This window comes from Eulemur rufifrons, chromosome 15 (assembly GCF_041146395.1).
Source record: "Eulemur rufifrons isolate Redbay chromosome 15, OSU_ERuf_1, whole genome shotgun sequence".
Taxonomy (NCBI): domain Eukaryota; kingdom Metazoa; phylum Chordata; class Mammalia; order Primates; family Lemuridae; genus Eulemur; species Eulemur rufifrons.
In genome coordinates, this window is record NC_090997.1 from 64,666,010 (window position 1) to 64,692,559 (window position 26,550).

The 26,550-nt window shown below is 42.4% G+C and overlaps 1 protein-coding gene across 1 annotated transcript in view; it reads right to left on the reverse strand.

The window, feature by feature from the left end:
• Window positions 1–26,550, reverse strand: part of FYN (FYN proto-oncogene, Src family tyrosine kinase) — a 195,974-nt gene that overhangs the window by 109,245 nt on the left and 60,179 nt on the right. Inside the window, exon 3 of the mRNA XM_069487473.1 lies at window positions 4,857–4,926. The gene's annotated coding sequence lies outside the window, so the exon portion shown is untranslated. The remainder of the gene's footprint in view (window positions 1–4,856; window positions 4,927–26,550) is intronic.

The window sequence follows — 26,550 nt, forward strand, 5'->3', positions numbered from 1 at the left end:
TCTGAAAATAAGTGGGAAATTTGGGTTTATAAGTGTTGCGGCAGATAAAAACCACATCACAGTGTGAATTTTAGAGCGAAAGCAGATGGCAAATACATGGGCTATCGTAGCAGAGGAGCGGGATGGCATCCTCAAAGTAGCTTCAAAGAATCTGGTTTAGGATGTCGCCAAAACCAACCTGGAATGAAAATGACACTCCTCTTAGTGAGCAAGTGATAAAATGACAGTGGGAATTATTTCGGGGATCAAGATTACAAAGTAACACAGAAGAGGATACTGTCCCCTCTTACGCACAGGGGTGATTTTCAAAATGCCACACTTCGGAGATCGGCTCTTCAGATTTTTGAGTGACGCTTACGGAAGGGAATCTTAGGGGCTGGGCCAGACTGCTGCATACAACCAAAGCCGAGAGTGGGGACTGGGACAGGGATTCTCACCACTCAGTGTGCCTAAGGACCACCCGAGTGCCTGTTAAGAGGGAAAGGTAGCTTGCCCTGCTGGGATTCCGATTCTGTCCACCAGGGATCTGCGATTTTAAACAAGCTTCTGGGCTGATTCGGACGCAGGGGCGGCAGACTGCTCTGGGAGACTCGTGGATGCCTCTCCAGAGAGCTCTCCGGGAGCAGGCTCTGTCCTCAGCTCTCCCCATGGAACACTCTTGCTCTCATTTTATGGCCTTCAGGACTCAGAATTTAGGTAAAGACGTTTCTCCAGCCCTTAGGTCTGGTTGTTTTTTTGGGTTATGAAAATTGCCTGTTTTTACTCTTTATCTCTGCTCCCTTTCCCTCTATACACACATTGTGTAAATAAGAGGCTAATTTTATTTTGATGATCAAATTTATCCTTTATCATTCACTTTCAAGTGAGGAGCAGGAAATGCTGACTGGACGGAAAGTTCTGACCTCTCCCTTTAAGGCAGAAAGCCTCAGGTATTAGCAGAGAAGTGAAGGAGGCCACAGAGGGCTGGGATGGGGGCGGGAAGGCAGAGCAGGGGAACAAAGCTGAAAGCACATTTGCCCTCTAGGTCACAGGCCATTGGAAAGCTCGGGGCAATGGCCCACGAGGGTTCCCCCTGGGCTGGAGATGGGGTGCTGGCACACATGGGTTATAACTGCATAGTTTTCCCACACATACTTACACACAAATAGCTAGAGCCTACACTGTGTTTTTATTGTCTCCCTCATCTCTGCTTATTATTCAACTTTGCTGCATTCCTCTAAAATTCCACTCATTTTAAAAACAGTAGACTGATAATGTGAAGTCCCTAAATCTCTAGGTGAAGCGATATCTTTTATCCTTCTCTTCTCTGGTTTTGCAGAATACCATTTTCACAGTATTCTTGCAAGAGGAAAGACTATCAGAAAAAGAAAAATGAAGGGCAGTAAAGTCAAAAGAGTATCACACCAAAGCTTTTGGTAAGAAAATATTTATGTCCACAGGCACACACCACACCCTTTCTGAGAAGATATTACTGGTCTAGGAGCTGGGTGAGCGTATCCCAAAATACTCTTCACAAAAAGAACAGTTACCCTCCCAAAATAGGCCCTATAATTAAGTAAAGTCTTTTCAAGTGGATTGTCCTATATCACAACTTGACATATGTTGCTTTAATCTCCCTGCTTCAGTAAATGTAGCCATATTGGGCTACACAAGCTCTCAACGACTCACATTTAAACCAGATTGTGGTGTCACGATCAAACTGATGCAAATAAACAGCCCTGTGTACCAAAATACTCCATCTTAATCATCTATAATGAGATCTTTCTCCTCTCTAAGCACATTTTCATCACACCACACTCAAAAGGAAGGACCAGCCCAGACTGAAATACCATTTCATCTCAGAGGTCATCTTAAAGACCAACACATCTGAAGAAGCTGGGGCTGAAATTTAAAATGCAAGACAACATCTTTTGTGTGAATGCTGGGATCAAGTTGTGTGAGTCTCATTTCATCTTTAGTTGACCATCATTCAGTATAAGCCATCAGAGACCCATCTGTCTGAAGTCATTTAGGTCATTTGTTGCTTAGAGTCAGAGGTTATAGAAGAGATAGCCTCTTAGTAGCCCTTCCCGTCCTATGATTCTTTGAACTAATTTATGTTTTCTAATTATATATTTACATATAATTAAATGTTAAGATATTTAAATTTTTACATCTTCAAAATAATGAGTGCTTTAGACATTTACACTTTTTTTTTATTGCTTCTAATATCCGAGTTTCTTGGCCTTGGCACTACTCATAATGAAGAATGAGGATTTGTGACACACTACAACACTACTGCTCCTAAAGATTTATGAACAGCACCACTGCTGTCTCAAACCAAGGGTTCCAGGACCTGGCTTCATTTCGGTCAAGAGGATGGATGTGCAGCCACCCGGGCTCTTGGACTGCTACCCTCCCTCTTGAGGCGCTCCTTTCTTAGAAGACTGTTCTAAAAATTCTATGTGATCCATTACCAGGCACTTCGTACTGATTGTGAAGTGGGAGGATGAGCATCATCCACAGAAGCAGTGCACCCACTGTGCTCCTTCTGGGCCAGACCGCCTCTGGGGCAGCACTTCTCGCGCTGGGCTGTGTGCACAAGAGAAGCGTGGGAAAGTGGGGAAGGATGAGAAAATAATGTCAGAGGGCAGAGTCCAAGAATGGGAGGTGGAAAGTTCAGGCCAGAGAAGAAAAGGTGAATGAGGAAGGAGAGTGTCTCAAACATCTGGAGGGCTGGCATGTGAGAAAGCCAGCCGACTTACTTAGAAAGAGGCTAAAAGCAGTCAGTGATTCAATAAACATTTCCCAGGTACCTTCCATGTGCCAGGTGCTATCCTGTCCTGTGGACAGTATATTAAGGACTAGACTCCTTTCCTTTCCTCACACCCTCTCTCCTTTCCATTCCTCTTTCTTTTTAACAAGTTGAGCTCATTTCCAGCTCTTTAATTGCTCACTTTTTCCACTTTAAAAATTAAGGTTAAATTAACATACAGCAAAATCACCTTTTCTAGTGTACAGTTGGGTTAAGTATTCACAAAAGCATACATTTGCATAAATACCATCACAATTAAGATATAGAAGAATTTGATCACTCCCCCCCCAAAAAATTTCCCTGTGGTCCTTAATTGTTTTTTTAATTGAAGCAAGGTGCCTTGTGCAATCTGAATTCCCCTGTCAGGGGTTCTGTAGAAGGTACTGTTTTTTTGGGGAGCAGAAGTTTGGGCCAGACAACCTTTGAGGCCATGTTCATCTCTTTGATGCCATGAAACTGGAGCATAGTCACCTACAGACATCTGACCTTAAGCATCAGCCTGTCTGCAATGATGTAGTTGATTCTCCCCAACCGCAGGTAAAGGCCCCAAATTCTTTTAGTCAAAGCTCAAAAAGTTCAGTCCAATAATTAGATCTCTGTGAAGGCTACATAATAAACATAGACAAAAAATAAAATAAAATCAAAAGAAAGGCTTGGAAATGAAAGCCTAAACATGATAATTCAGGTCCAAACCAAGGGTATCATTTATCCCAACCTTTCTTTTTCTTCTTGTTAATGTAGCTTAAAATAACATTAACTCTGAAAAAACTAACAAAGCTCAAACAAGGAGATCTCATTTGGTTGTGACGGTGGCCGGAAGGGAAGTTAGCCGAGCTGGTCTAAGAATGGTCACCAGGGTTAGAGAAGGAAGGAAATATCAGGGCTTCCCACAGCTCATTATGAGGCTAGTGTTGGAGGAGGGAACATGGTGAACAGCCGGGAGGCCCCGTGACGTCACGCAGGTGTGAACGACCCACCCCCAGCGGCCCTCCTGCTGGAAGATACACACCTCTTGGTGGCTTGACCTCACTGGCAAATGTCCAGTCCCCAAACAAGGCTGCTCTGTTATCAAGAATGACTGCTTCACTGAGCAACTACTATGCTCCAGCACTACCTTGCTCATTTTATTCTCACAACAACTCTATGAGGGAGGTAACATTCTAAGTGTCATTTTACAGAAGAGGAAAATGAGTTTCCTCTTTTTCTCCTCACAGGAAGATGAAACCAATTTACAAATTATCTCAGCCCTCACTAGTAATAATAAAAAAACCTGGATAATGAAATAAACCAGACACTATGCTTACAGAATATTTGAATTTTCAGCCCTTTAAAATAATTGAAGACAAGAGAACAATGGGAAAATATCTAAAATTGAACTCATAACATCATCCCCCAAACCAATTCCTTTTTCCTCTTATTTCGTTAACACCTTCCCTTCTCCCCTGCTCAGAGAGGTTACCTAACAACCAGTAGATGCTGAACTTAAACCCAGGTCTCCTGGCCCCTAGGACCCCAAGACTGTCCCCTTTACTGCTGCCAGCTAGCAAGGTCTGGGTGGCTGCTGAATAGAATGTTCTTGGTCTTCCAGGTCCCTGTTTCGGCAGTCTGTGGGCTGGCTCCCAGCATGCAGGATTCCTAACTTCTTTTAATTTCTCCTTCTCCAAGCTGCCTGTTTCTCTCTCATTTCAACATAACAAGCCATAAGGATCTCCCTGCTTTGGAGACTTCATTTTTTTGGTCTGCAAGTTCATTACTCTTACTTACATTCCGTGGCTGGCTTAGAATATAAACTGTCAAGGGCATTCTCCACCCTGCATTCAGAAGCTTTCCTATGTCTAGACTCACTAAATTTTAGAAAACCCTATGTTGCTTAATAACATCAGCAATAACGAGGAAAAATGTCATACTGTCAGAAAACACCAATTCAATGCCACATTTAATTACAAAATTCCGTTCTAAGTTTAGTGCAAATTTAAAAGATGCATAGAACAAGGCAATAGCTTCCCTTCATGAGCACCCTTTGACAACAAAAGGTATTAGAAACAAATGCAGCAACACTTACCAAAATTTCCGCCAACTATCACAAACTTTATATACACCACATGTCTTCTAAAACAGCAGCAGGACTGGTCCTGAAAACAGAACCACAACAAAAGAAAACACATCATAAAACAGAAGTAATTTAATACATATGTGCTCCTCTTCTGGAAACAGCAACCTCTTCCTCTGTTTTGGGCACCCATCGATGTACCAACTCCACCTCCAGTTTCCTCTTTGTTTTTCACAGGAAGATGAAACCAATTTACAAATTATCTCAGCACTCACTAATAAAAAATAAGTTAAAAAATGGACAATGAAATTAAACCACAAACCGCCTCCAAATATTTGAATTTTAAGCCCTTTAAAATAACTGAAGACAAGAGAACAATGGAAAAATATTTAAAATTGAACTCATAACATTTTCCCCCAAACCAATTCCTCTTCTTTCCCCCCCCCCCAATAATATCCTCCCCTCTTTCCTGCTAGCTGTGAGACCCTGGGCAATTTTCCTAACTGTTCTTTGCTAGATTTCATTTTATTATCTGTGAAATAGAGATTATTGTCCTGACCTCACAGGGTTGCCATGAGGATTAAATGATATCATATAAATGACACAGATAGGCTTAAAACAGCATCTGGCACACAGTAAGCACTCAATAAACCTGTGCCATTAGCATCATTCTCCTGGTCCCCCAGGCTTGAAACCTAACATGGCCTCCCTCACCGCCGCTGCAAACCATGGCCCAAACCCGCCGTGGGAGTCCCACAGCGTGCCGAACGCACAGCTTCTCTCCGTTCTCATCATTACACTCCATCTGGCCACATCCCGCCTGGCACACACAGGTCTCCCGTTTATTCCCTCCTCATCCAACTCTCGTGGCTCTACAAGCCGTCCTTCCTAAACACACTTACAGCCTGTCCTTCCTCAAAAGAGACACCTTCCACCACCTTCCATCGCCCGCACATTTATCTGTGAAACCACGTTAGACTGGAATTCAAGTTCAACTTGGCTTTATTTCCACATCAGATGCTGTAGTGTCCAGTCCCCTGTCTTGCCTCTGAGTGCCTGGTGCCCATACCTGCCGGGAGGAGGCCTCACCATCCCCTAAGGCGAGGGCTCTTACCTTTCTGTGCTATGGCAGTCAAGACACATCGTTCTCAGAGTAATGTTTTCCAACGCTTGACATTAACACATGAAAGCACAGGATTAAAAAAAAAAAAAGCAAAGTATATATACACATATTTTTTAAGCAAAGTATATTGATCTATAGTTATCAAAATATTTAAAATTGTGATGGGCTTATTTCAGTATTTAAATAATTTTCTAGCAAAACCCTAATAACTACTGTAATTTTAAAGTACCGTTAGGCATAAATGGTATTTCAAGATATCTATAACTGTAATATAAAAATATTCATAATTTCAGTTGGGGACAAATAGCTAACGGTACTTTCATAACAGAAGGTGATGTTTTATTTCAGTTAAGGGTTAATGAAAATGACAAGATAAATTTTTTTTCCCATCCAAGTTCAAAGACCCCCTGAATTCCACGGTCCTCAGGTCAAGAGCCCAAGCTTTCTTCACTCTCATTGCCTTTTCTACCCTGATGGTCTCCATTTGGTATTATCTTACCCCTCTTTATTTCTTTCTTTTTAAAAATTACATTTTTATTTTATATGTATACTTTAAGTAAATGTACTTACTATACCCTAATCTTTAAGTTGTAAGCCTTTAAAGGGAAGGGGAGAGACTCCCTTTTTCCCCATTTTTTTATTCCTTCCACAACTATTAATAATAATGTCTTCCCTGATAGCAGGCATAGCAGGGAGGCATTCACCAGGATTGTTAGAATTTATCAGTGAGTAATAGTGCAATCTTGCTTGCCCTACATGAGCTCAGCGAATAAATAATATCTCATCTCTCCTTGGCAGCTTATGAGGTCCTAAATATGTAGGTGGGGCACCTAAACATTCTAGTTTTAGATTATAAATTACAGAAGTCAGGCAACAAAATGTTCTCTACTTCTCTTTAGAGAATGGAAGCTCAGTCCATGCTGCTGACTGACAGATCTCCCAGAACAGGCCAGCTGTTCACTCTGTCCACACGTCGTCTGTGCCTGTGTGTGATGCAGGCTCAATTCCTGCCTTCCTGGGGCTTCAAGTTTAGCAGCTTTCCCTAGCTAGTCCAGAGCTCTTACAAAGACAAAGAACAGCCCGCGATTTCCTAAACACAGGCACCTTGGTGACCCACGCTGGCAAGGCCAGAAGAATTGCTCTGCCCTTGACCAGAGACCAGAGAAGCTCCTCCAGCTTCCCATCACTCTCACAGACGTGAGCCAGAGTCTTTGTGGTGAGTGGGAACTCCATCTCCCCTCCAAGTACCTCCTGAGATATGTTGTCCCTGCATCTGAGGTAGGGGGTGGCAACTAGCAAAGAGACCATCTAAGGCAGGGCCACTCCACACCCGGCCACATATTTTACTCTGAGCCCACCAAGTCTGTGACAGATCAGCCTCAGGACAGACACTGTCCTTAGGTCTTAGCCTTTTTCCTGAGTAGCCGCAGCTCAGAATGCCTGTGTGTCTTCTGTCGAGAAAAACAAAACCAACAAACAAAAATAACAGAATAGTTCTTCCTTTTCAAATGAAGAGAGCATAATGATTTTTTCCACTGAAAACCACTTATAAGGGGATTGCGACCATTTGCTTTGGCAGAAATTCACCACTGGCAGCATTTTTCACAGTCAACCTCATGTCCAGTGACCCTTAAGACAAATGGGGGTGTACTCTCCCTCCCCAATAGCTAAGACTGATGAGATAGCCACTCAGAGAACAAAGGCTGGACTTGGCATACTCTTTTTATACTTTAAGGACATTTAAATCCATCTCATTTGAATTTGTTCTTTTTGAGACACGCTAGATATAGGGTATTAATTACTAAGAAAAATAGCTGAATGATAAAGAGGCTGGCATGACTGTTTCATCTTCTGCTTCAAGAATTACAACATCTACATCATCATAAACGAGTTAGTATTTCCATGGATGCTCCCACACAACATGTAGCACTGCATGTCCTTCTTGCTTCTAATATATGTCACAGACTATCGCATGGTTCCTGGTTTAAAGGTAAAATTCTCATTATACACTGGAAACAAGTATCTCTGATACAGTTTTCATCTGCCGGGGGTCATTCTCTCTTTCTTCTTCCCAACAGATCCCCCATATTTCTTCACCCACAGTGGCCCACGGGCAGGTGGGCACCCTCAGCTAGGGGTTGGGGAACGGAATGGTCCAAGGCTTTGCAGAGTGTCAACTGGAAACATTTGCATCACCTGGGAGCTTCTTAGAAATGCCGGCTCTGAGGCCCCACGCAAACTGATCAAATCGGAATATATTTTACAAGATTCTCTAGGTGATCTGTGTGCACACTATGGCTTGAGAAGCACTGATCCAAGAGAAACCTGTTCCTGTTGCCAATGCAATGTGAAGAACATTTTTTCTGGGAGCTTCTGCTAACTCTGGAAGTCTGTGGCACCTCTGGATTTCCAATAAATATCATATTGTTTAGGAGTCCTTGAGTTGGGTTTTCAATCACCTGCAGCTGGAAAACACCCTGACTAATCAGTCCCCATTAAAGCATTTTAAAGGGAACAGAATGTCAAGGCTCTGGGCTCAGTCACAGGCTAGACAAGACGGTGCATCCAGAGACCAGAGCAATAATTCAGAGACTCCTTTGGACCCAAGAACGGACCCAGTAGTATTTCCGATCCTGACAACCATGGTTCATTCACACATTTACAAAAGCTTTCTAAATTAGTCGGTCCAAATGATCAACTAGAGGAAATGCTGAACACTTTCCAAATGACTGTAACCAGAGTGGTCAACAGTTGCCCTCCCCAGAAGCCATAAGGATGTCATTTCCTGCAAAGACAATGGGAGACTAATTGCTCAGCCTCAGACTCTTCACAGGGAAGACAACCTGTGACATGTAATTACTGAAGGGTAAAAAAGGAAAAGCTTGAGGCTCTCAGAATCTGTTTCTGGATCTGCTCCAGTTACTTGGGGAAAAGGAAGGAAAAAAAAAAAAAAAGAGCCAGCTGCTCTGGGGAAGGATTTGAGGGGCTGGCAGCCTAGGCCAGTTTTTACATATCACGGGTACATATTAAAAACCTTTCTGAGGAAAACAAATAGACCAGCTATTACACAAAACCATATATGGCTTTGGTGTATTCTGCTTCACACACAGAAGTGATGCAGCCAGGGGGAACTGCATGTCTAAACGGACATTATCTCTTTGGTGTGTTCTAACTTCTTAGCCACAAGAGGATATTTTGGGAGTTGGGTTGGTTGTACTGGCTTGATGAAGAGTGTTTTCTATCAAGGAGCAGTTCCCCAAAGGATGTTCCCAGGTTCTGTCTCCTCATCACTCTTTTTCTCTCAAACCCTTTTGGCTCTCTCTTTCCTGGTACCTCATACCTTTCCATGGTCCCAACTATCATCCCTGTGATGAGTTTCAAACTACATCTCTAGATCTATCATCCATCTTCCCAGTTCCTCTGCTGCCTCCTACACAGAAAGTCTTCAAGGGTGAGGACTATGTTTTGGTCACTGTTATTTTCCCAACACTTAGCACAGTGGCTGGCACTGAATGTGAAATGTTTGTTGAATGAATAAATGAAAGCTCTTGCCATCATCTACTGACTGGCCTCTGACACTGGCCTCTCCTTTTCCACCCTATTGACACATACAAGGTCTCTGGATTACAGTACTGCTCAAGTTGCTCCTAGAATATCTCACCTGGGAAGCCCTGTGCTTTCCAGGTGAGAAACTGGGTCCATCGAGGCCAAGAGACTTGTCCAAGATCTTACCATTAGAGGGTGGCATAGACAGGATTTTAACTCTAGACCCAGCGCTCTGGCTACCAGGTCACTGACCAGTTCAAAAACCTTTAAAAGTTTTTCAGTAGAACCTAGGTGAGGGCCTGGTATGTAGCAGGTACTCGATAAATACTTGTTGAGTGACCGATCAAATAAATTCATGGGGCTCATGCATATACCAATGTGTTTTAGTGTTTCTTAAAGTGGAACCCTCCTCAAAAGAAAGACAACGCCCCTGCATACAAAACAGAGAAGCAGATCTCTCCTCCGCAATCATCGCAATCGCAATCATCGGGGGAGCAGCTGGAACACCAGACCTCTTCCCCTGTGGGGCCTCTGAGCCACCTCCCAGGAAGCTCAGGGCTTGGCGACAAAGCTGCTGGAAAAACAAACGTTTTACATAGTCAAACTTTTCAGCTTTGCACTCGAAGCCACCCACCATCATTCCAAACCCACCTCATCAGGCGTCTCTTTCATTTCTTCATTTCTTCCTCCTCCCTTCACATCCAGCCTCACCAGAGCACTTGCTATTTTCAGCACTTGTCCCTCCTCTGGGCCCTCACCTGTCCTGTTTCTCCCTTGTTATGTGCTTTTATCTCTACCTGCAAGAATAGAGAACCAACCTGTCCCTCAAGCCAACTCTAACATAAATCCCTCCCTCAAGCACTTGCCCAATTTCTGCCACCAGAATTAATCTCACTCTATTTGTACCTCTACTGTACAACTTACTGCACTATCTGCTTCAAGGGAAATAGCTCTTTGAGGGCAAGAACCTAGTCTAAATGTATCTTCAAACCACTGGCACCTTGGCTGGCCCAATGCCTTGCACAGCGGAGATACTTCTAGTTATTAGTTGCATTCAAAGAGACTTATCCTTTTTTGTTCACCTCTGTGACCAAATTATGTAAGTTTTGTAATTAGGATTCTAAGTCTTCCTCTAGCCTGTGTGGGTTGATGACACAGCCAACACACATTTGCAGAGCCCACTTGCTAAGGAACAGCTGCGTGAATGTTTGTTGAGTCTTATTTTCAAAAGCAGAGAATGGGGAGAGGGGCAGGGAGGGTGACTTCCCCCTCCCCTCTGTAGCTCTCCCGTGGCTACGGCTGTCCTGTACAGCAGGAGGTAAAAGCTGGGCAGCTTGCGCACAAAAATAAAAATAGATTCAAAATACAGTATAGTCCTGAATCCTTCCATGCTGCAACGTTCTCTGCAAGCCCAAAGTCAATTGCCTGAAAAATTAAAGAGTTCCAAATGGTGGGATAATACATTAAACAAGCAAGCATACAAACAAAGCCTGATGGCCAGGGAGGAGGATGGGAACCAGAAAATACAGAGTTCCCTAGGAAACTGAGCCTCGTTTTGGACTGCCTGTGGTCTTCTCTCGTCATTGGGTGAGGGGCTGGGGAAGGTAGGAGGGATGCTCTGAGAAGGCTTCGCTGACCCATCTGCTTTCCTGCCTGCAGGGGCCCGGGTCCTTCTGGTTTCACTCCAACAAGTCGGGCAGACTCAAGTAAGGTCATGGTTGTTGTTTTGTTATTTGCTGGAATGGGAGTAGAGAGCAGTAAGAGAAGAGGAGGAGGAGAGATGGAGAGAAAAAGAGATGAGCACAAGAGTGCTCAGCCAGCAGAAAGCATTATTGACCACAGAATGAGAGGGCAGGAAGGTCAGACTACAAAAAGCTGGCTGATCCTCTCTCATCAGCTATTGGCAGGACAAGAGGGAATCCGAGGCTCACTGTTGAGCAAGGCACCACAAGACCAGTGAAGAGCCTATCCTGGGCTACCCTAGAGGCCGGGTGTAGGGCTCCCAGCATCCATGGCTCTCAAGTTGGACTAGGGAGATACTTTGGGCTCATTGGCACAAATGGGTGGACTGAGTCATGCAAGTGGCTGGGGGATGGGGGTAGGGCTTTAGCTCCCCCTCCCCAATCTCCATCAACCCCCAAGCAACAGCAGTAGCAGTACTGAGATATTTTCATGTTATTGTTAGTATATTTAAACCCTAAGGCTGAGGAATCCAGTTTATTTGGGGAAGAAATAAATGAAATAAATGCCACTGGAATAATTAGTTGACTGTCAAGAGGAAAAAGAAGATGCTGCTTCTATAAGACTCATGAGAATGAAGTATATATTTATAATAATCATGTCTTTCTTTTCTATCTGGTAATGAGTTCCTGTCAGGTGATCACATCACTTACGTATCAGGTAAAAAAGAAAATAAAACAAAAACTCTGATTTTGTGGTGTATTTGAATTATTTCTCACTTGCCCTTTTAAATTGAGCTATTTCTAGGGCTCTGCAATCCACAGTCTGAACAGAAACAATGCTTTGCTCTGCTGCAAGTGCAGCTGCTGACAAGTCCCCTAGCTCGCTTCCAACCAGATTACCACTCCCAAGACCCTCCAGACAGACATTGTGGAGGGACTCCTGGGAAGGCCCGTGAAATGCACACAGCATCCATCACAATGCTGCCAAGATCAAGGATAACTGTGAGGTGTGCAGAGCCCTCTGAGTGTGAGCTGGCTACCATATTACAGGCCCGGAATCGTGTGGCTGAATGGAATGTTAAAGAATATGTAGTCTGATAGTTTTTAAGCTAATTTTTAGTACCAGAACTCTGTATATGTATGTGGATATTATCCAAGCCAAGTATGTGACAATTATGCCAAGATATCCAGCTATCATGCCACATACGTGGAGAATCCACTATGATGGGAAACATTTCATTCTCAAAAAAAAAAAAAATTCTCTTCTTATTATTGGTAGTTCTGAAGGTTCGATACACACACACACACACATTTTCAAGGCTTATGCTAAACTTCAAAATATTAGATAAAAGTGGAACAGAGCAGCTTTGTTCAAGGGGAAAAGGACTCAAACTCCTATCACCTCCAAATCATTAAGGAAAAGGCAGACAATCCAATAAAGAAATGGGCAAGTTACTTGAGAAGGCAAAACAGAAAATTCAAATGGCCAATAAACATACAAAAAGAGCCATCCTAGAAAGGCAAATTAAAACCACAATAAATTACCTACACCTACCAATTGACTAAAATGACAAAGACAAAAACCATGAAGTGTTGGTGAGGATATGGAGCAGCTGGAACTCACACGCTGTGGGTGGGAGTGTCAACTGAAAACTGGCAGCCCCTCCAAAGCTGAACACACACATCCTACAACCCAGGATCCTGCCACCCGCAGTCTTTCCTACAGAAATATTACACATGCTCACCCGTTGACATGTACAAGAATGTTCCTAACAGTACTATTTGTAATAACCCCAAACTGCAAACAACTCGAAAGCTCACCTATAATAGAAGGGCTATAAATTTTGATACAGTTATACAATATATTACACAGCAATAAGAGTGAATAAAGTACAACTCATAACATGGATGAATCTACCAAATATTAGGTCACTAAATATCAAATGTCTGATTTTGAATCAAAAGTGTAGTTTATTATATCTCAAACAAGAAGCAGTACAGTTAACCAAAATATGCGACTAAACTACTGACACAGTTTCGCCATCTTAACAGTAGCTTTTTTTCGCCAGCAGCGAAGAAGCCTGAAGAGCGAGTGGCGATGAAATCGCGAAAGGCATTTTCCACAGCTTGTTGAGAATTGAATATTTTTCTTTGCAAGAAGTGGTCCAAAGCCTGGAAGAAGTGGTAGTCAGTTGGTGCAAGGGCTGGTGAATATGGTGGATGACAGAGTTTCTAAGTCCAGCTGCTGTAGTTTGAGCAGCGTTGTTTGTGTGACATGTGGTCAAGCCTTGTCTTGGAAGAGGATTGGCCTATCTCTATTGACCAATCTTGGCTGCTTAATCACAAGCGTCCTCATCATTTTATCCAACTCGTTGCAGTAGACATCTACTGTAATTGACCAGGTTTCATGAAGCTGTAGTGGGTAATACCAGCACTGGGCCACCAATCAGACAACATTAGCTTTTTTTGATGAACATTTGATTATGGACTGTGTTTCATCACTTCATCTTTATCTAACCATTGTGCTGAATGCTTGCGATTGTCAAAAAGAATCCATTTTTCATCACACATGAAAGACGGTGTAGAAATGCTTTGCCTTTATGTCGTGAGAGCAAAGAAAGGCAAGCCTCGAGCTGATTTCTCTTCTGAAGCTTGTTTAACTCATGCAGGACCCATCTATCCAGCTTCTTTACCTTGCTGATTTGTTTCAAATGGTTCAATATTGTTGGAACAGTAATGTCAAACCTTGCTGCTAATTCATGCATGAGTTGAGAAGGATTTGTTTCCACTACAGCTTTTAGCTCATCATTATCCACCTTGGTCTCAGATTGCCCATGTGGCTTGTTTTCAAGATTAAAATCACCAGAACAGAACTTCCCAAACCATCGATGTACTGTGCACTTGTTAGCCACATCCTTCTCAAACACTTCATTGATATTTCAAGCTGTCTGCGTTGCATTGGTTCCACGACGGAACTCATATTCGAAAATAACATGAATTTTTGATTTATCCAGTTTCACAAAAATTGCTCTAAAAAAATTTAAAAGATTTTCAAACACCGACATGTGCGTTTGAAAGACTGAGATGTACCTTCACAATAAAAATAAAACAAGAAGTGTCAAAGTTAAATGTCAGAGACACCAACTATCAAACTTAGTACTTAAGGAAATCGGACATTTCATACTTAATATAATATTAGCACAAAAGGGTACCTAATGTATGATTTTATTTATATAAAGTTCATAACAGATAAAGCCAACCTTTGTAGTTATCCTCGGTGGAAGTCGGGGTGGTTAGGGACTGGAGAGGGGTCTGAGGGGGCATCTAGTGTTTAAGTGACATTCTTTCTCCATCTGGCTGCTGGGTACAAAGGAGTGTTCGCGTTATGAAAATTCATTATCAGTGCACTTAACAATTTGTGCCCTTTTCTGCATCAATGCCATACTTCAATTAAAAAAAAATCTTGGAGTTAACACAGTGAAACCAGAAACAAAACAGAGCTCTTATAAGTACTGAAAGCAAAAGAGCACAGCAATTTAATTTAAGCAAGATAATTTAAAAATTTGCTGCACTAAAAGCTTAAAAGTGCCATTTCATTAAATTGTGTTTCTTATTCATTTAAGATGCTTGTTATGCCAAAGCTATTTTATTATTATATGTTAGGAGGGCTTGAAGCAAACAGTTTCAAAATAAAATAAACACAAATCATTTTAGTTTTATCTTACTGATTTTTTAAAGTGTTTTAGGTATTCAAGCCCCATCTTTTCAGGTCAATTAAAAACAGTTTCCTGGGGCCACAGTTTAGAGTCCAGCATCCCTAGATGGGAAGCCCCTGGGGATAAAGGTGGTTTTTTTCTGTGCCACATAGTAGGCACTCAACATTTCTCTTCCGGTGTCAGAAGGTGACATCAGCTCATTCCTGCCAATGGAAGCAACAACAGTTCAGCCTGCCTTTGCAGGCTTGTTGTGGATGAATGCATAATTTCCATCAGACAGTCGGAAATACTGGAAATAACTCACAGGATACCATTTCCCCCTGTGAATTTCCAGGGCTCTTCAGATTCCCACACTGGAATACACACAGCTATGAGGTCAGGCCGGAGTCCTGACCTACCTGAGAGCAGGTGGCATAGCACCGAGGGAGAATGAGTCTGTGCTCCAGTCTCGAGGGCAGCTTGCCCTCTGCCTCTGCAGGCCTTCTCCTGCACCCGGTCCGTCTGTCCATTATCATTAGACACGCACTCCGCACACTGTTCCAGCCACCGCTGGAATAAATCCCTTGGAGCATAGAAACTGCACGGCCAGACTGGCTCTCTGAGACACCTTTGTTCTCTTGGACCCTCTAGTAAAGGAGATTAACTCAGGCACCAAGACCGGCACCCTGAGACCACAGGCAGCCCCCACAAGTGAGAGATGGCCACTCAGAAGGCCTCCATTGTAGGCTGCAAAAGGAACCCTGCCGGGCTGTGGAGGATGCGGGGTCTCGGTGGAGGAGAGACTTCACTCACCCTCTAGCCACCCCGACCCTGGGGAGAGCTGGGGCCAGGCCCTTGCCGCTGAGCTGCTCTCTACCGTGTACCATGAGGAAATCCAGGCCTTTTGTTGGCCACTCCATTTCCCTGAATATTAACTTCCCAAAGAAGACCCCTTCCTAGAGACAAGCTCTGTTGTTTCTGCGTAGACTTTCTGATGCTAACTCTACCCCAAACTTCACTGTCTGACAAACAATAATTTTATGGGTCCTTTAAGAGGGATTTCCCCCTCCCCACCCTCGCCCCCAATCCACAGTTAGAATTCCCTCTGGTAAGAAAATAAATAACATTTGCTTTTTAAATAACTTTTTATCATGGGTGCCACAGAGATTTTCCTTTTGAAAATAAAGATAAATCATCACAAGGGTCAAGTAAGATAATCCGTTAAGAATTTACATGGACAGAGCAAAATCACCCGGGCCAATTCCTTGAGAGCTTGTAGTGAGCTGCCTGAGCCCTGCCAGCAAGGGCGCCATCAGCAGACCACAGCCCATGGGTCAGACCTGGCCCACTGCCTGTTTCTGCACAGCCCATGAACTCAGAATGGTTTTTACATTTTTAAATGGTAAAAAAAAAATCAAAAGAGTATCTCATGGCACGTGGAAATTACATGAAATTCAAATTTCAGTGTCCATAAGTGAAGTTTCACTGGAACACAGCCATGCCCATTTGTTTACGTATTGTCTGTGGCTGCTTTCCTACCACAACAGCAGAATTGTCTTGATAGAGACCGTATGGCCTGCAAAGATGAAAATATTTACTATCTGGCCCTTTACAGAAAATGTTTGCCAACCCTGGGCTAAGGTAGTCTCTGTGTTTGCAGAGAAGCCTGCCCACTCTGATTCTTACTGTTTTGAGCCTCTGGGGCTGTCTCCACCATAAGTCAAAGGCAAATCCTAATGCTGGTTCCAATTTCACACTAACCGGGTAAACACAACTCACCAGAGCAGTGCCTTTCAACCTGTGGGTAGTAGTCAATTTAGCGGGTCAAAAAAATTCAACTTAGTCTGTTGTGTCCAGCATTTTCTTTAATGAGATAAAAGAGAAAAATACCGAGGGCAGTGTTATGGACTGAATTGTGTTTCTTCAAAATTCATATTTCAAGCCCTAACTTCCAGTACACATCAGAATGTGACGGTATTTGGAGATAAGGCCTTTAAAAAGGTAATTAACTTAAAACGAGGTCACATGAGTGGGCACTAATTCAGTTATGACTGGCATCCTTCTAAGAGGAGATTAGGACACAGATACACACAGAGGAAAGACTACAGGAAGAAGATGGTCATCTACAAGCCAAAGACAGAGGCCTCAGGAGAAACCACATCTGCTGACACCTTGATCTTGGACTATTACCTTCCGTAACTGTGAGGAAATAAATTTCTGCTGTTTAAGCTACCCAGTCTCTGGTACTTTGTTATGGCAGCTCTAGCAAATGAATACAGGCATCACATAATATATAGCATTTTGGAGAATAATATCTTTTTCAATCACACATGTATAACAGATTTGTGATATTAAAATGTATTAAATTCTGTGTGTCACACCAAAATAAATAGAACACTGTACTGGGGGGAGAGACATATATGCTTTGCTTAAGAAAATCAAGTGCAGAGAAGTTAAGTCAAGTGGCAGAGCCAGGCCTATCTGACTCCAAAGCTTATATATTATTTCTCATCATGAATCAATTTCTATTTACATGTCCCTGAGAATAGGTGTAGTTTGACAATAAATAAGGGAAAAGATTTATTAATAATAGTTAACATTTACTGAATACTTACTGAGCTAGTCTTTACATAAACTTCATTTACCCTTATTAATAGCCCAGGTGAGTAGGTTCTATCCCTGTTTTTCAGCTAAAGAATCTGAATCTGGAAGAAATTAACTTGCCCAAGATTACAGATTTGAACCCCCATTAGTCTGACATTTAAGCTAGAGGTCTTGTCCACCACAAACTCTCCTTTTGCATTGGCCGTATTTAGTGCCAATCTAAGCATAGTCATGTGTTGTACAATGACATTTCTGTCAATGACGGACCACATATACTACAATGGTGCCATAAGATTATAATACCATATTTTTCCTTACCTTTTCTATGTTTAGATATGTTCAGATACACAAATACTTATGAGTGTGTTACAGTTGCCTATAGTATTCAGTACAGTAACATGCTGTATAGGTTTGTTATACAGGCTATAACATAAGACCCTATATGTGTACGTACTTCCTGCGACATTTAAGCAACAAAGAAATTGCCTAAGGATGCATTTCTCAGAACATATCCCCGTTGTGGTACATGACTGTACATATCTGTTTGCTGGTTAGTCTCCACTTTGAGAAGAAAATGCATACTTTTTATCCATACATCCAACAAATACTGAGCACATACTATGTGCCACACCCTGTTCTGAAAGCTGGGGATACAATAATGGACAAAATAGAAAGAAATCTTGCCATCATGGTGACCATATGGGTAAAACCTTAAGGACATAACCATTACCATGTATGAAATCACCTCATGGGTAAGGGAAGTGACAAGTAAGACCCAGGTATGTTCAAGGCACAGGCCAATGGAATTGTAGAAATTATAGAAAACAGAGGATGGTGGGTAAGGTTTACCAAATAGAAATTTCCAGTAATTTTTATCTAGTGTCTCTTGTATCCATGGTTACCTATCATGTGGTCATGTCTTATCTCCAAGCATACTGGACGTTTTTCAATGGTAGGGGCTGTGTCATACTTTAAAAGCTCTGCCTCATTGTTTGGCATAGTGCACAGTAGTCTGAATTTGCTTTTTTGTCTTAAAGTTATACCCAAGAGAAATGTACAGAAGTTACTTAGGGACCTTCAGAGGTAACGACAAGAGTCAGACAATCCTTGGGAAGTCCCAGCAGAAGACGACAGGCCCTGCTGCATGGGATCAAGGACACCATGAGCAAAGAATGAAATGCTTAACTGGAAGAGTTTTAGTTAAATGGGGTACCAGCGCGACGGTTAAGAAATCAGAATGAATGCCTAGTTATGCAAATGTGAGGAAAAAATTAGGCTGAGTGGAAAGAAACCAGGGCATGGAGTATTAAGAATTTTGATGTATTTGTGGCAAATATATTTTTCCGAAGGTTCCTTTTATTTAGGTTTTTTTTATGTATAGAAGTTTTATATTTTTACTTAGTCAAGTCTATTAGTCCTTTCATCAAGAAATAACCAAAGAAGTGAGTAAATATTTTCATTCCAGAATGTTTATTATAGTGTTATTATAACTTCAAATACGAGAATATTTGATTGCATAGTAATAGGATGACGAATGGTTAAATTAGTCTGCTCACACAATGGAAAACTCCAGTTTTTATTCAATCCCATTAGAAAATGATTACAATTTAATATTAAATGAAAGAAGCCAGATCAAAATCATAGAGATATATATGACATATACCCCATACAAGAAAAAGGGAAAAATACAATTTAACATTGCTATCTCAATATAATGTGATTAAGAGATATTTTCATTTCCTTCCTTATAGCTCACCAAATTCTCTACAACAAAAATTTTAAAGGCAGGAAAAAACTAAAAAGCCCTTTAAATAAGTTTAAATCAAAGAGCAAGTATATATAAATAGTACCGCTACTGTGCATCTTTGACTTGCTGAAAATCTTAGTCACCAGAGGCCTCTAACCACACTGGCACATGTGGCAAATTCTGGTAAGGGTATTTTAAACATATAGCTATATCTACACATATTTCTAAACTCACCTGCAAAGAGGTTTCAAAATAGATTCAGCAGTGGCCAAGGGCAGTCTCCAGGATGAGATGATAAATTTTAATGAATTCTTTGGCTTTGATAATATCCTCATTTAACAAATATTTACTGAGTGTCTGTCATGCTCCAGGCACCCTGCTAGGTAGCAGAGGTCAAACTGGGTCTCTGGGAACAAATGACCAATTGGGCTGACATTGGTCCTACGTACCCTGACCCCAGCAAGATGCAGCAGAAGGCAGCGCTGGGCAGCAATGGCGCAGCCCCACCCCCAATCCTCCCTCATCTGGGCTCTCAGCCTCCCTGGATGTGTGGCTCTGAGGAAGGCTGGCTTTACCTCTCTGGCTCCAGCCTCCTCATTTGTAAAACAGGGATAATCCTGACCCAGTTTGCGGCACCATGGTGAAGAATTAGTGGAAAGCATTCTGGGCATGTTTTTATCCATACAGTGCCAGGTGGATTCTACACGTTGATAGCCAATGTTGTTGCTTCCCTTTGGAAACTGTGTATTTATTTTTTAAGAAAAAATACAGGGTCAGAAATAAAGGTCAGTGATTAAAGGGATATTCCATATTTTTCTTCCTTAGAACATTCAGATTAACAATTACAGAAATGAATGCTCATTTTCCCAACCCCAGACAAAAGTAAAGAGAACTCAAAGTTCTTGACAAGTTCAGTGACATTCCAAGGACAAATCTAGGTGAGATGCTGCCAGTCATTAGGGAAATAATTCAATTACGATCAGCACTTCAAAAATCTAATAAAATTAACTTCTTGTTTTCCCTCCCTCCCTTTCAGGAAGAGCGATTTTAAAAAAGCAACATTTCAAAATAAGTGTTATAAAATTTAACATTTCTAAGAAAAGAATAAAGGGCACCAAAAGGATATCAACTATACGTCCAAATCAGAAATAAATGTGTAAGTATCTCTGGTCTTTCTCCCAAAGTGAACTCACTTTCCAAGCACTGAGTACATTTGTATAAATCAATGCCCCATTATAGACAGAAAAAGAGGTGGAGAAAGAGGTAAGAAGAGAGGGGAAAAAACACAGAGACCTCAATATGGGATGTGTTTAGGCAGTAAGTTTCCTCTTATTGGCTACTAAGGTGAGAAAATAACAACTGTACAAATACATACTCAGACAGAGAAAGCATGACTCTACCTCCCAGTGTTTGCATTTTATGTGAAAGATTCAGGATATTTTCCAGTTACAAAATACCTGTTTCTATGACATCTGCAGATTCTTTGTGGTCCTTCTACCACAGCAAAGATGGTAAATGGGATATTCGGACAGCGTCACCAATGTCTGGGCTAAAATCCCCCTTTCCCTCAGCTCTTCATTTCATGATACTACCTGTCAATACTCACAGAGGGAAGGCGGGCACAAATGGCTCAGGTGAACAAACACTTCTATTTGCTTTTCCCCGTCTTGTGGGCGACCATGGGCATGATTCCCTTCCTACTGCACCTGTGCCTTCCCCATCTGCCATGCCCTTGTCACTTCCGAGTCCCGAACACTCCAGCTCCCCAGTGGAAATGTGAAGGATCGCCAGCCAGAGGCGGTATTTCGAACACGGATTAAATGTGGACAAAGCTTGCGACTTCCAGCCTGAGTGGGACACCACTGCACAAATGGCAACCAGCAAGGTTTGCTCCGAAGTACATGCGTGTGTTACGATATATTCAGTAATTGCTGTACTTTTTAAAAGGGAGTTGTAAAAATTATCTTTAACATGCTTGTTGATGCCCCGTGGGTATGAGTCACTTCATGAAACAGGATCAAAATGGATTCTCTATTATGGGTTTCTGCCAGCTCTTTGATTCTAAACAACTTTATTAATGTTAATAGGAGTTATGCACACATCAATGACAGAATAAATTCCTTGGGTTTGGTGGAGCTTCAATTAGTGCTCTGTAATAAGCAATATAAAATGCTTTCTAATTTTCTTTCAAGTAATCATACACTACCCCAGAAGAGCTGAAAATTAGGCACAGGTCTCACTACAGGGTAGGAAAAGACCAGGGGGGTGGGAGAAATGAAGTTCTACCATTGGACAGAGGCTCTGCAGAAGTCCTCACCGTCACTGGTGGGAGTGTAGCAGGAGAGACAGGCACAGCTTGCCGAAGGGATAATGAACGTGACGAAGTGAGGAAAAGAAAACACATAAAGTGAGCTTGACACAGAAGGAATTTACTATAATCTAAACTGGGAATGACTGCAACCATGCTTCCAAAACCTGTCACAAGATCGTTTCATTTTTTCAAAGCATAAGTTAATACTATTCATTGACTTCCAAAAATACTCACTAACATGAAAATGGGAATTTAAGTTCCAAGAATGATGCAGCAGAATGTCTAATGAACAGGTTACTTTGCAGTGACACAAAGCTCTGCCTGGAATTTCTGGAAACCCAGCTTTAGGTTTAACCCTCTCCTGCCCATACCTGCAGTTCTCTCAACTCTTCTCATGGGAAACCAAATGCCGGATTACTGATGTTCTCTGAGGATGACAGGGCGGAATGCTATAGCGGCTGCAGCAGAGACAAGCATAAATGGCAAAGGCCTAAATTCCATGATTTGAAAAGAGAATAGAGCAAAATTTTAATCTAAAAATCTATTTGCTCTTTCATACTTAATCACCTTGTGCTTCCTTACATTTTATCCTAACGCTTCACAGACAGTAAAAAAGACCTCTGCCAACAATTAACAAGATCCACAACACTAAGAATTAGACACATAGTGGCAGATGTAAAGAGATGTCTGTGCTTAGCTGCTGAGAGTCTAGTTTTATACATGAAAGATTTGGAAACACTGTCTATACCACGTGCGAGGCTGCAGGTGGCCGAGCAGCCCTCCAACCGCTGGCAGCAACAGCAGCATCTTAATCTTTTGGCTCAGTGGTTACTTCCCACTCAGCAGATTTTAGAGCACTCTGGCTTTAAGGGGTACTGCATTTAGACATTCCAGTGTAAACCATTTCCATCATAATCAAGGCAGGGCTCCACATACTGTGTACGTTTTATTTAGGATTAGGTGGCTTTTCAGGAAAGTTCCCTATTTTTCTTATAACACCTGCCTAGTTGCCCTGAAGCAGAATAAATGGCAATCCTTATAACATGTAGTTTAGTTAAAGTACAAATATTTACAGGGAAAGATATTATACTTGTTGGCTGGGGAAATGACTGCTTGGGTAATGCTATTATAGAATATCAAAATTCAACAGAACTTCTACACCAGCCACTTAGACGTACCAGGGAAAACATTGCTCACTCTGTAAATTATCAGTAAATGGGAAGTCTCTCCAGTGGTCCAGATCACACTAGGAAAACATGAGCCAATTACAAAAATAGCAAGTGTATCTGAGCCTGTGATGAACAGAAATGATGCCTGAGTTGTGCACTGTTAGGATTACGCTTTCCTTTCACCTCCATTAGTATGAGAGACATATAAGCGCTCTGTGGGCGACCCATATGTGAGCAGACTTTGGAAAAAAGGCTTTGCCCCGTCTTATGCCTGGGATGAATGTGTCAGGCACCAGGGGAAGATCTCCTCTGTGTAATAGGTGACTGTACAGGGTACAAGACACCGGTTAGGAAATCAGGAAGAGAATAGAGAACTATCAGACATCATCTCAGCATTCAAAACATTTGCAGCCTACTAGGCAGATAAGCTACATACTTACAAACTATGATCCCAACTAGCAATGCAGTATTTAACCACTATTTGCCAAGATGAATGTAGTGTGGGTCTTAAAGAAATTGGGTAAAACGCCTAGATTTTTTAATCATTTATGTTTTTCTTAGCTAGGAAATCATAAAATCTGGAGCCAGAAGACGACCAGTTTCCAGTGAGAAAAACAGAATTAAGCAGCCCAATTCTCTTCAGTAAAAAGGGCCCCACCCACTTTAGAGGGCTGTTCACTGGACTGTCCGTCTGCCTCGAAACAGCTGCGTCCCACTAACCCTCAGAGGCCCCGAGAGTCCCAAAGGCACGCTGCCCCTTCATTTGCTGAGCACTGTTCTTGGATAACTGATAGCTTTTTTGGTTTTCCAAATCAGGTGCCTTTCAGGGGCACACATTTATTAGGCTCCTCTAAAGTATTAATTCAATCACTTAAACAATTTGGGATTCATTAAAACCTTTTCACCCCACCCCACCCCCAACCATACCCCTTTTATGGCTTGTACTCTGGAAGTGAAGTTTCACTGTGCGGATCTTATTCTCAAGTTACTCTGAACTGAGGACTGCAGCCTACTTGGCTTACAAAGCTGATCAGATCCTGGCCAGTTTCATTTACCATATATCCTCAGATTTTCAGTTTCACATTCTGTTTCATACTCTCTAATCTGTGAAGAGTCAAGTACAAACATTGTTAACGTCATGGAAGGAAGTAACCCATTTCATGATGTTTTGAGCCAATGACTCCTGGGGGGTAGGCAGGGGAAAGACCACGGATATAAATGGTAACATATAAACCTGAATAATAGGGTGTCTTTGCCTATGGCTTCGACGGGCTAATGTTTAGCACCATCACTCCTGACATAAAAAAGAAACAACGTGCCAAGGATAACTCCCTTTCTACAGCCAACAGTACAAATGCAGAGAAATCATCTTGAAGACATTATCTGTGGACAGGCACACAGAATTTCTGCTTCCCAAAGAAGCCATGTTATGTTAATATGGGATATTTTGCTTTCTAAGGAAACACCAGAAAATATCCATCATGTTAGGAAAGAGGCAAACCACATGAAAAGAGAACAAGAAAAAGCATCTCCTTTCCCATAAATGACCTCCTCCCCTCTAAATAGTTTCCCACGTGCTAATTTACTGAGGGGTGAGACAGTATGGATACAGCTACTGGTTTCACTGAAGTCTTATCCTCAAATCCACAGTTTACATCCAAAGCTGCTAAAGTAAACCAAATAAACTTAAAAAGATTCATTCCTGTGACTTTAAAAGCCAGAAAGAGACATCAGGGCCCTGAAAATATAGGAAGGCCATGCTTAAGGATTCAGAAAAAAGCAAGCAAAGTCAGGCTTTAAAGAACACCCACATCTGTTACCATAAAAACCTTCAGTCCTTGGAGGAATTGGGGGATAGAAACCTCTGAGAAGAAGCACCTTCCTTTACTTGCCCTGAACATTCCTTTCTTCCCAGCTGGACACTACAGAGGTCTCTAGTAGCATGTAAGTAGACTACTGGGACTACTGTTCTACGACATTTCTGTCCCAGACAGGAATGGGAGACTACATTGTAAAACCACTGAATTTTTTTGTAAAGCCAGAAGGAAGCAAAACTTTAGGTCTCTTTTTCATTCTACTGAGTCACTGGATTTTGGAAACACACAGAACAAGCCCTAAATGACATCTAATACAAGGAATGGCAGAACCTGAATTTTGAGCCCCTAGTTTTTGTTGACCAGGGTATAAAACAACCCAGCCTCTTGATAACAAGAGGCTACCTAGGCAGTACTTATTTCAACAGAAAAGAAAACGAGGGCCATGACTCATAAGCAGAACGCAGTCCTTTCCACAAGTGGGTACTGTATGTAGCCTTGTGTGGAAACTTGGAGGCTTTAATAAGAATCTGCTATGTCAGCACCATGTAGCAGAAAGAACTCAGTGAGGACTTAAGAAACTTTAATTCTGTTCTAGGCTATGCCGGTCACTTTTCCTGTGACTTGAGTGGCCACATCACCTCATTAGTCCTCAGCTTCCTTATAAAACAAAGAAGGTAGACCAGGCGATTCTTGTGTTTCTTCCAGGCCTCTCAACCTTAACCCTAACCCAGGGGCTAACCTCCAGGCCTCTCTTTCAGCTTGCTGCCACCTCTCAGCGAGCAGAGCCTGCCACTGGCCTCTCTTGATCTAGTGCCCTTTCTGCCACCCCGAGACAAACACCAAATGGCTCAAAGTATGTTTGCAAGCTGGCTGTTTAGCCCTCCAATGCATTCTCCACAGATGGCCAAGGGGTAGGAACACCAGCTTTGAAGGATTCTTTTCTACCAACTGAGAGGCTATCAACCACAACCCCTCTTAGCCTCGGCTCTCCCATCACTGAACTGGGGCAAACATCATCTTTCTCACAGAACTGCCAAAGGCCAGGTGCTCAGCCAGTGTGAACACTGCCAGATAAAATTCAGGATGTCCGCTTCAATTTGAAGTGCAGATAAACAGTTTGGGACATACTTACATAAAAAATTAATTAATTGTTTATCTGAGATTCAAATTTAACTGGGCTTCCTGTATTTTTTTATTTGTGAAATCTGGCAGTGTATGCATGACGGACACTGGTGCTGGTGGTATTAGGTACCAGGCTGTCTCACCAACCCCGTCTTTATGCAGAATAAAACCACCACTAAACAAGGGTCTGGGTGGTTCAAGTTCCTCTCTCCTCCGTCCTTCCCCCACCCTCACAGGCTGCCCCCTTTCTTGTCCTCCTCCCGGCTTCGTATCACCGCACATCCCACCTGGCTCCCTCCTCCTGAGGGGCCTGAAGTGTCTGCTGACGACCTCCCCACCGCAGCCCGCTTCCCCTGCCCCTGGCTGAGCAAGCTGATCGAGTTAATTCACACACATGCATCACTGATCATTTAATGAGTCATCAACTCCCTCTGAAGCAACTGCTTTTTTTTTTTTTTTTGAAAAGGTCACGTATAACCTCAAATTAAAATGATTGAATTATAGGCCATCTAAAAATTGAAGTGAACAAAAACATAAGTTGTGCAAAAGAAAGGCACCGGGCCGTGGGAGAGCGGGCACCACGGAGGAGCTGGCTCGCTCTCAGCTCCTGCAACTCGCTTCTACTTTTCCTGCAGTTCTCCGTTTCTCTTCCTCCGAGCCCACAACCGCTTTCCTGGCAGTTGAAGACCCCGGGGATAAGGGCAAACGGAAGGGGATGTGCGACGGGGCAGAGTGGGAAGTTGGGGGCTAGCTGTAAACTCTGCCCCCAGCCTGCAGGCTCCTTCTGGGAGTCCAGTGCAGTTCCGGGGTGCCCCAGCATCCGATTTAGGTTTGTGGAAAAGCCTGAAGGAACTTTCTCCTTTCGGACCACCTTGTGTTCAGAGATGAGA